This window comes from Acomys minous, assembly GCF_964271855.1.
Source record: "Acomys minous genome assembly, chromosome: 8".
Classification (NCBI taxonomy): domain Eukaryota; kingdom Metazoa; phylum Chordata; class Mammalia; order Rodentia; family Muridae; genus Acomys; species Acomys minous.
The window spans coordinates 66,864,535-66,874,837 of NC_140489.1; the positions used below are offsets into that span (position 1 = coordinate 66,864,535).

Below are 10,303 nucleotides of genomic sequence, written 5' to 3' on the forward strand. Positions count from 1 at the left end.
AAGTGTTCCCTATTTCCTGGATGCTTTGTGTTAAGAATGTTTTCATTTAACAATTCCTTTGACCAATGAATCTTTTTTTTTTTCTATTATATCTCCAACACCTGAGATTATTTCTTCCACCTCTTGTATTCTGTTGATGATACTTGCATCTGTAGTTCCTTACTTACCCAGATTTCCCATTTCCAGAATTTCCTCAATCTGTGTTTTCATTGTTCCCTTTATTTCCATTTTCATGTGCTAAACAGTTTCCTTCAGTGCTTATTCGGTGCACGTGGGCCGCAGAATGGTGGCTCACCGCTCCGGCCCGCTGAAGCAGCAGAATAAAGCTCATAAAGGCGGGTGGCACCACGGTGGTGGGTCCGCACAATGGGACAGTAAAGGCCGTGTAGTACCGAAGATCCTGAGCAAGAAGCTGAAGAAGCAGCTTAGCCGAGTAGACCAGAGGCATCACGCCACCCAGCTCCGAAAGCAGAAAAGGGAGGCGGTTCTGGCAGAGAAGAGGCAGCTGGGCAGCAAGGATGGGCCTCCACATCAGGTGCTGGTGGTGCCTCTGCACAACAGCATTTCCCTTCCAGAGGCATTTAAACTGCTTCAGAATGAAGACTTGGGGACAGTGTACTTGAACGAATGGGGGAGCACCCACAGCTTTATGCTTCTGTGTCCTGGTTTGACATATCACTGGTTTTTCACATATGCCAGACCAGGGGATCTGCATACTGTATTACACATGGCAAAAGTTGCTGATACCATTCTGTTCCTCCTGGACCCGCTAGAAGGCTGGGACAGTACTGGAGATTACTGTCCATCTTGTCTGTTTGCTCAGGGCCTTCCCACCTATACAACTAGCTGTCTAGGGGCTTTCTGGTCTTCCACCAAAGAAACAAATAGATGCCAGAGAGAAGCTCAGTAAAACAGTGGAGAAACGCTTTCCTGAAGACAAAGTCCTGTCTCTAGACACCCAACAGGAAGTAGAAATGCTGCTTAGACAGTTGGCTAACCAGAAGCAACGACATCTTGCTTTTTGAGAGCGGCGAGCTTATTTGTTTGCCCATGTTGCTGACTTCATGCCAAGTGAGGAAAACAGCTCTGTGGGCACCTTGTAAATCTCAGGCTATGTTCGAGGGAGGACTCTGAATGTAAATAACTTGCTGCATATTGTTGGACATGGTGATTTCCAAATGAATCAGATAAATGCGCCTGTGGACCCTTTCCCGTTAAATCCTAGAGTGAATAAATCCTAGAAGAAACCAAGCATGACAACGGAGATTTGTGTTACAGATACTGCAGATGACATGGAGGAAGACCTTAAAGTTCTGATGAAGGCAGACCCTGACCAGCAGGAGACTTTACAACCAGAGTTGTGCCAGATCCAATGGAAAGGGAGCAAACCTGGCCCACTGAGGAGGAGCTGGATGAGGCAGATGACTTATTGAAGCAGCGATCCAGGGTGGTAAAGAAGGTCCCTAAAGGAACATCCAATTACCAAGCTGAGTGGATTTTGGATGAAGATGATGAAAGCGATGGGGAAGGCAATGAATATGATGATATACAACGTGAAGGTTTTATGGAAGAGGAGTCTCAGGATGGGAGTGGTGAGGAGGAAGAGGAGGAGGAGTGTGAGACTATGATTCTAGGGGAGTCTGTGCGTGACGACCTGTATGATGAGAAGGTTAATAACGAGGCCGCCGAGGAGAGAATGCTGGAGAAGTATAAACAGGAACGACTAGAAGGAATGTTTCCAGATGACATGGATACCCCCTGCGATGTGGCTGCTAGAATCCGATTTAAGAAATATAGAGGCCTCAAGAGCATCCGGACATCTCCTTGGTACCCTAAGGAGAACCTTCCTAGAGATTATGCTCTGATCTTCCAGTTTCAGAATTTCATTAATACTAGGAAAAGAATCTTTAAAGAGATTGAGGGAAAAGAAGTTGAAGGAGCTGAGGTTGGCTGGTATGTCACACTTCATGTCTCTGATGTTCCTGTCTCAGTGATTGAGTATTTCAGGCAAGGAGCACCTTTGATTGCATTTTCTTTGCTACCTTATGAATAGAGGATGTCAGTGTTGAACATGGTGGTAAGCCAGAACCCTGGCAACACAGAACCTGTGAAGGCCAAAGAAGAGCTGATCTTCCACTGTGGATTCAGGCGTTTCCACCTTTGTTCTCTCAGCACACAGCAGCTGATAAACACAAATTTCAGAGATTCCTGACTGCTGATGCAGCCTTACTGGCGACAGTGTTTGAACCAATCACTTTTCCTCCTGCATTTGTGCTGCTTTTCAAGCAGAGAAGCCATGGAATGCATAGCTTTATTGCTACAGGTCATCTTTTTATCAGTGGATCCAGACAGGATGGTCATCAAGAGAGTTGTTCTGAGTGGTCATCCTTTCAAGATCTTCACTAAGATGGCAGCAGTGGTTACATGTTCTTCAACAGAGAGGATGTGATATGGTTTAAGCCTGTGGAACTGAGAACCAAGTGGGGCCGCAGGGGACACATCAAAGAGCCTCTAGGTACCCATGGCCATATGAAGTATAGTTTTGATGGGAAGCTAAAAATCTCAGGATACAGTATTAATGAATCTCTATAAGCAAGTTTTCCCCAAATGGACTTATGATCCCTGTGTACCAGAACCAGTACCTTGGGTGAAAAGTGAGATCTCTTTAGCAATGTCTGAAGTGGACACGGAGTAATGGATTCTGTGGTGTTCTGTCTTTCCTGCAGCCAGGACTCCAGCATGGAGGCTGTGGGTTGTGACTAGGCAGTTTGTGCTTTCTATTTCAGTGGTCTCTGCTAAGTACAGTGTTTACACTGTTCTTACTTACAGTTTCATCTCCAAACTGTAAATCTTACTGAAATACTTTTCTCCATTAGGGTTTTGAAAAGTTTTTTAAAAAGATGGAAAACAAAATCTAGAGACAATCTTATCTTTTCCATGAATCTAAACAGAAGCAGTGTGGTAAGGAGCGGGCCTTTCGGCCTGCTTCACCCAGTTTAGCGAGGGTAAGTCTACATTCCCACCACAGATGTTCTTCATGTCTGGAGAGCCTGTTTGGAAATGCAGAGACAGCACTGCAGCCAGCCCAACACCAGCAGTAGGCTCACTGAGCAGCTTCATTCTCTCCCACACCAGCTGGGGTTGCATACTGTTGGTGCAGAAAGGAGCAAGGGTTAATGAAACAAGAAGTGGAGCTAAAGTCTAGTAGGTTAGGTTGGTTTTTTGTTTTTTTTGTTTTTTGTTTTTGTTTTTGTTTTTTTTAAGACAGGGTTTCTCTGTGTAGCCTTGGCTGTCCTTGCCTTGCTTTTGTAGACCAGACAGGTCTTGAACTCACAGAGATCCACCTGCCTCTGCCTTCTAAGTGCTAGGATTAAAGGTATGAGCCACCATGCCTGGCCGTAGGTTAAATTCTTAATGCCAAATAAAATAGACATTTGGGCTTGTTTCGATGAGTATGCGCTTAGTAATAAACTATGCATATACAACTCAGCCTGGCCCTGCTGCTGTCTGGGTGCCCACAGGTCACCTGGTTAGGTGAATTGTTCGTAAGTTTCTTTTGCCTAGGAAGTTAGACTGTTGCTACTTTCTCATCTGAGACTCACCTTGATTTCTTCCTCTGTGACAGTGAAGACGTCATCCACAAGGTCCCTTATAATAGGCCAGATATTTAAGCCAATGCTTGATTTGACACCATCTGCTATGGTTTCTGGATGCTGAAGATTGGGCGTCAGTTCTCCTTTCGGTTTGGACTGGTAGCAGTCATCTGAGCTCAAGAGCTCAGCAGTGAACACCTTCAAGCTAGGTTTCAGGGCCTAGGGGAAGGTACAGAGACTTGCCTGCACACCTAAAGGAGGCGTGATGGTTAACACATGTTTGTATTGAAGGGTTTTTCTTTTGATCTCCAAAATGGAAATATGACTTTGAAGCACTTTAATAAAAGTTGTATCTGAAAAATAAATAAATAAAGAGTTTCCTTCACCTGTTTTTGTTCTTATTTTGTTTGTTTGTTTGGTGTTTATTTGTTTTGGACTTGGTTTGATTTCTTGTCTTTTCAGTTTCTCCAATTTTTTTTCTTCATCTTTTCTGTGATTTCTTTCTTTCTTTTTTTTTTTTTTTTTTTTTTTTTTTTTTTTTTTTGGCCTTTAACGGCTTCTATCATCTTCATAAAATTGGTTTTAAGGTCATTCTCTTGTGACCCAGCTGTGTTGGAATATTCAGATTTTGCAGTCATAGGATAGCTTGGCTTTGTTGTTGCTCTGGCTGTTGCTGATTATGATCTTATACTGGCATTTTTTATTTGGGTTTGGGATGATTACTGGTCAAGATGTTGATTTCCATGTTTGTCATGTTGGGTGAGTATTTTGTCCCTCGCTTTCTGTTTCCTTATTGTTTTTCTGGGCTCTGCAGGCTAGATTTCTGGCACCCTCAGGATTTATAGAGATTTCTAGAATTTCTAGAGAGTTGATATCTTCTTAGTTATGGTGCTTTAATCTTTTATACTTCTTTTAAATTTTATTTATTTATTCACTTTACATACACAATTCTAAAAAGGTCTCTGCCTCGATTATTTGGGGATAAGTTGCCATAGAGAAGTCATCTAGAATATAACATCCAATGACATTGGCCTGATCCTTGATATCTATGGTCTTCCTGAGGATCCAGGGCATAGCAGAAGCAGAAGGGGATGACAGTGGAACAAAACCTGGAGAGACAATGTAATTGGTCTTTGTGAATCGAACCTAGGATGTGGGAAGTTCACCTGCAAGTGGGTCACTCACTGGTTCTGACTGACATGGCCTATACCTGGAAGCAGGAGTTGTGGGCATGACTAGCCAGTGAGGTGAGATGGGGCTGAGATGAGGACATGGATGGTGACAGTGTGAGAGGTCTTTGGGAACTGAATCTAGGGGTTGGGGCAGTTAAGATGACAGGAGGGTTACACATCTGTTCTTCTGGCTCTGTTTTCTTACTTAATGTGGTGTGTTTATGGTCCTCAGAAGTGATGATTACGCAGACATGACAAATGTAAAAGCAAGAGATCATTTAATTACTAGGAAATTCTAATCTGTATGTAACTTAAGTCTATTTTCTCAATCTTTATTTTTGCTTATATTTCTGAATATGCTATTGACACTATTATAAACTAATTTTATTAATATTTTTGGTATATCTGCAATACTTTTACCTAAGAAATTGAATAGAAATACAGGGACATTTTTCTATTATAACTAAATATTTCCATAGACACCACAGCAGCAATAACAACCTACTACATTTCACCTTCTTCATGATTCTCAGCCATGCATTTTAATGAAACTTGACAGAAATGATAAAATGTAGGCATTTTTTTGCTAAAGGGAGTGTGGTGAGTGTTCGTAGAACACATGGTATCATAGTCAATGACAGATGAAGTAGGAAAGTTCAAGTAGATCACTGGACTTGGTTAAGTAGCCAGGTATCCCTACCTTACTGACATTATGAAATGACATGGTCCTTGCCAAATTCAATGCTAGCAAATCAAACATGCAAGTTTTTCGCAAAACACATGTATGATGTCTGCATGATGTCTAAGGCTGCATTCTCGTGCGACAATGCAACAGATCCTAATACTCATCTGTGACTGAGCATGACTAAGAGACATTTCTGAACCACCTTCCCACACCTCTGCAAGCACCTACACTCATGTGTACAAACCCACACGTTGGAACACCCATACATATGATTAAAATATTTTTAAATAACAAAAGGACGATAAGACTCACTACTGTATACATAGTGAATTATCTATAATACAAATGAAAATGCAATCTCATTTATCAAGAAGTGAAAGACCTATACAATAAAAACTATGAAATATCTATGGATGAAACTGAAGAAAACTCACAAATATGAAAACAACAACAACAACAAGATACTCTATGCTCATATATTGAAAGAAGTAACATCTAAATGCTCATATGACTCATGGTGAGTTGCAGATTTAATGAAATTACTCTCAAAATGACAACAACAATCATCATAAATGTAGGAAAACCATAAATTGTATACGGTACTACAATAATCTCCATATATCTAAAGAAATGTTGAGAAAAAAGAACAAACAATGAAATATCAGTACTGTCTAATGATAAAAACATGGTACATTATAATAATCAAACCAACATAGTTTTATCATAAGTAAAGATACACTAATCAATAGTACAAAAAGAAATATAGAAATCAAATCACAAGTTTAAGTAAGAGCTTTCAAACAAGAACACAGAGGACACTCACAGGGAAAATGATAGTCTTTTCAGTAAATGGTGCTGGGGATATTGGATCTGTACATACCGGAAAATGAAACGACCTCTTTCATCAATGACAGAACACAACTTAAAGTAGAAAAAACATGAGTTAAAGTAAGGCTAGTAACATGAATCTCCTTTAAGAAAATAATTAACAAAACTATTTCATGGCAAAGGAATGGACAACAATTAAAAAGAAAGGAGGGGGGCATAAAACCACCAATAGCAAAAAGAATTACAAAGATAGACAAAGAGACAAATGGAGGTATATCACTCTGCCAAGTGAAGAGAAAGCTAACTGAATGAGAGAGGTCTTGGACTTATTAAGTAGATTTCTGTAAAGGGAATAATATCAAGAACGTAAAAGACCTTCACACTTACCAACACAGAAAAAAACAACAGCAGCAGTAACAACAACAATAAAATTCTCACAAACGCTGTGTGCAGTAAATTAAATAAAGAATTCTCAATGTAATTATATGAAGCAGGGCGTGATGCTTCCTGCCTATAATCTCAGCCTTCAGCAGTTAGGCAGAAAGATTTCCACGTGTTTGAAAGCAGCATGGGCTATATAGAGTAACTCACAGGCCTGGCAGGGACTTACTGTGGTAAGACAGTAGTAACCAATACAAACAAACAAAATGGCAATGAATTCTTACAAATATCCATTGACTTAACTAAATATCATAAATTAAAATTGTTGTAAAATAACACCTCCTCCATATATTATGTAAGCAAAAAGACAAAACATATGGGAGAAGACATGGTAAAGGATAGTGCTATACTCCTTATGACAGTGGAGGCTTCACAGCATTCTGAAGGCTCTTGAAAAATGTGGAAGTATAAATGCTTTATGTCAAGAAAAATAGAAATTTAAACTGATGTTCAAGAGAATTCTATATCCATTTCTGCAATAGGCAGATTTATTCTGTGTGTCTTTATCCATTCTGCTATTTTAATATAAAGAATACCCATAAGTGGCTATACTTATGGGGACAGGCGCAACACAAAGTAGTAGGTTACCAGAAACCAAGAACCCAAAATATTATATATTTAATATGTAAAATTAAAACTTCATTCCATTCCTTAGTGTGTGGACACCTGTATGCACCTGCATGCATGCATACTTGTGGAGGTTAGAGCACAACTGGCTGAAACCAGCTTTCTTCTTCAATCAAATGTGTCCTGGGACTGGAATTCAGCCCATCGGACTTGGCAGCACAATCCGTTACCCACTGAGCCATCTCCTTTGCTCTAAACTATGAATTTTACATAAATTAGAAGAATATTACCCATAGAAAAACAGCATGAACAAAGTTATATATAATCTTGGATTATAGATATAAGTGTAAAGCAGAAATTCCAACGCTTAAGACACAATATTTTAAAAAGCCACAGAAATTTTCTAGCCTCTAAAAAAAAGCCTGTGTGAAACTCTGAAGCAACACTTAAAGTAAATAATATGGGCATTCATTATCAACTGAAACTGACAAAAAAAAAACAGGTTGAATTTTAAAATTTGAAAGATATGTAGAGATTATCTTCGTTAATTAATGAATAAAGGAATTGTTCAAGAAAAAAATGCTTTGCACATGCGCAGGTTGTGTGAACTAGAGCGTTATCAGCAGTGTTTTGTTTTGTTGTTTTTTTGTTTTTTGTTTCTTTGACTAATTCAATACTGTGATTCTAAAGGATTTGTGGTTTTCAAAATCAAAATTACACTGCAGACACATGAGATATTTCAATGGTATATTCAAACCACAACATGTAAAACTACTTCCAAGGGATAGAGCCGGAGCAGAATGAAAATGGTGATGGGATCATTAAACTGGCATGAGAAAACCCAAAGCTTAATACTGAGAAAGACAGGGCTGACTTGGATATGCTCCTTCACTTTTAAAAGTATAATTGATTTAGAACTAAAATCGATCACACACAACAACTAGCAGCTAACAGCATTGCTGAGTTGGCTGTTTTTTTTAAGTCTGGCTTATTAAAAAGAGAAGAAATAGCTGAACTTAGCACATAGTATATTTGCATGGAAATCATTGCTCAATAATTGTTAAAAAAAACAATTTGTTATTATTAAGAATTGACTTCCTTAAAATTTAAATCAATTTGCATACTCAGACCTTTAAAAATCAATAGCTAAAGATTAAATATAGTGTAGGCTATATATAAATAATTATTTCCATATCCTAGTTTACTAAGATTTAAATAAAATAATATTTATTTTAATAAACTATATATATGTTTGAAGTATGAATATCTAATTAACACATGTTAATATATTAAAATTTACATTAGTGTATTTTAGGTTTTTTTACTTAGAAATGACTTTTATTAAATTCAGTTTTTCTATTAAATTGCACTCTCTATAATTTTAATTAAAATGTCTTTTTCTACAGTAATAGGACAAACATATCATAAGTAAGAAACATTCATTTCAAGATGGAATTTCGGATCACAAAATACATAGATAGATAATAGTTAAGGAATTTGATTTTGTGCTTCCTTGTGTGCACATTCTCTGTCTAATTTCCCATAGGTGCGCACTTATATTTTATTTTTTAAATTTCTTATTAATTTATTCTTGTTACATCTCAATGGTTATCCCATCCCTTGTATCCTCCCATTCTTCCCTCCCTCCCATTTTCCCCTTATTCCCCTCCCCTATGACTGTTCCTGAGGGGGATTTCCTCCCCCTGTATATGCTCATAGGGTATCAAGTCTCTTCTTGGTAACCTGCTGTCCTTCCTGTGAGTGCCACCGGGTCTCCCCCTCCAGGGGACATGGTCAAATATGACACTCTCCACTCAACTGTGGAGAATGTTCAGCACACACATACAGTCACTTGATTTTTGACTAATAAGTATTTCATATAAACTTTTATACTTTACATTTATTAATATTTTATATTATATGTTTATACAGTATATAATTATATATAATATTATATATCATAATATTTATATTTTATATTACTAGTTAGAAACTGATAATGATTATATATTATATAATATATATATTTGAGGTAGGAAAATATTATGAAAACCTTCATTCTGTAGAGTTACAAATTATAAGGAAATTGTACCTTCAGTGTTTAAGAAATCAGCCTTCTTTACCATAGTTTTTTAAACAAATGTTAGTAAATGTTAGTAAAAATGAGCTCATTGTATTCACTTTGTTTCTGTCATTTCAGCTATTAGACAAAGATGCAGGAGAAGTGTAAATTTAAGCCTGGACTGGACTACAAAGTGAGTTTAAAGGCCAGCCTGAACTATTGAGTGACACTCTCTCTTAAAATGAATGCATGAATAAACAAAAACAAACAGAGTCAAAGGTAATAGTTGCTCAAGATGTCCTAGCATACACTAAAGCACAATGTTTAAAGTCTCATGAATTTAGTCAGTGTAGCACACTATAGTTAAAGCGCAAGTGCATTTCTAATAAATTGAGAGTCAACAGCATCAAAAACTCTCCAGCTACTTAATACATAAAAGCAAAATGTTTCTTATACCAAGTCTAACATAGCAACATAGGGAGTCACATGGAAAAGTGGGAGGAAGGATAGAAAGACTTGGAGGTGACAGGAGCTCTACAGGAAGACCAAAAGAGCCAACTCACCGGGACCCACAGCGCCTTGTGGAGACCGAAGCGCCAACCAAGGACCATGAATAGACTGGACATATCCCCTCTACACAGATGTAACAAATGGGCATCTCAGGGTCGTGTGGGTGCCCTAGTAAGGGGAACCAGGGCTGACTCTGACATGGACTCTGTTGCCTGCTTTCTGATCACTCCCCGATCCCCTCCAGCAGGTCTGCCTTACCAGGCCACAGGGGGAGTTGACTCACTCTGTCATGAGGCAACAACTTGAGGAACTAGGGTGGCTGGGTAGCAGGGCTCCCCTCTTCTGAGGAATAGGGCATGGGGGAACAGGGAATGAGAGTGAGACTGGGAGGAGAACAGGGAAGCTGCTATGACCGGGATGTAAAGTGAATAAATAAATAAATACA

The 10,303-nt window shown here is 38.6% G+C and overlaps 2 pseudogenes across 2 annotated transcripts; one reads left to right on the top strand and one right to left on the bottom strand.

The window, feature by feature from the left end:
• Positions 1-283: 283 nt before the first annotated feature.
• On the top strand, positions 284-2,695 carry LOC311602722 (pre-rRNA-processing protein TSR1 homolog; annotated as a pseudogene). The gene has a single exon. The product of its transcript is annotated as a pre-rRNA-processing protein TSR1 homolog (transcript).
• Positions 2,696-2,932: 237 nt separating this feature from the next.
• Positions 2,933-9,974, bottom strand: LOC311604114 (serine racemase-like; annotated as a pseudogene). The gene is made up of 5 exons (XR_014783656.1): positions 9,912-9,974; positions 6,331-6,371; positions 4,804-4,903; positions 3,603-3,812; positions 2,933-3,148 (listed from the first exon to the last, which is right to left on the bottom strand). The product of XR_014783656.1 is annotated as a serine racemase-like (transcript).
• Between the last annotated feature and the right edge of the window lie 329 nt (positions 9,975-10,303).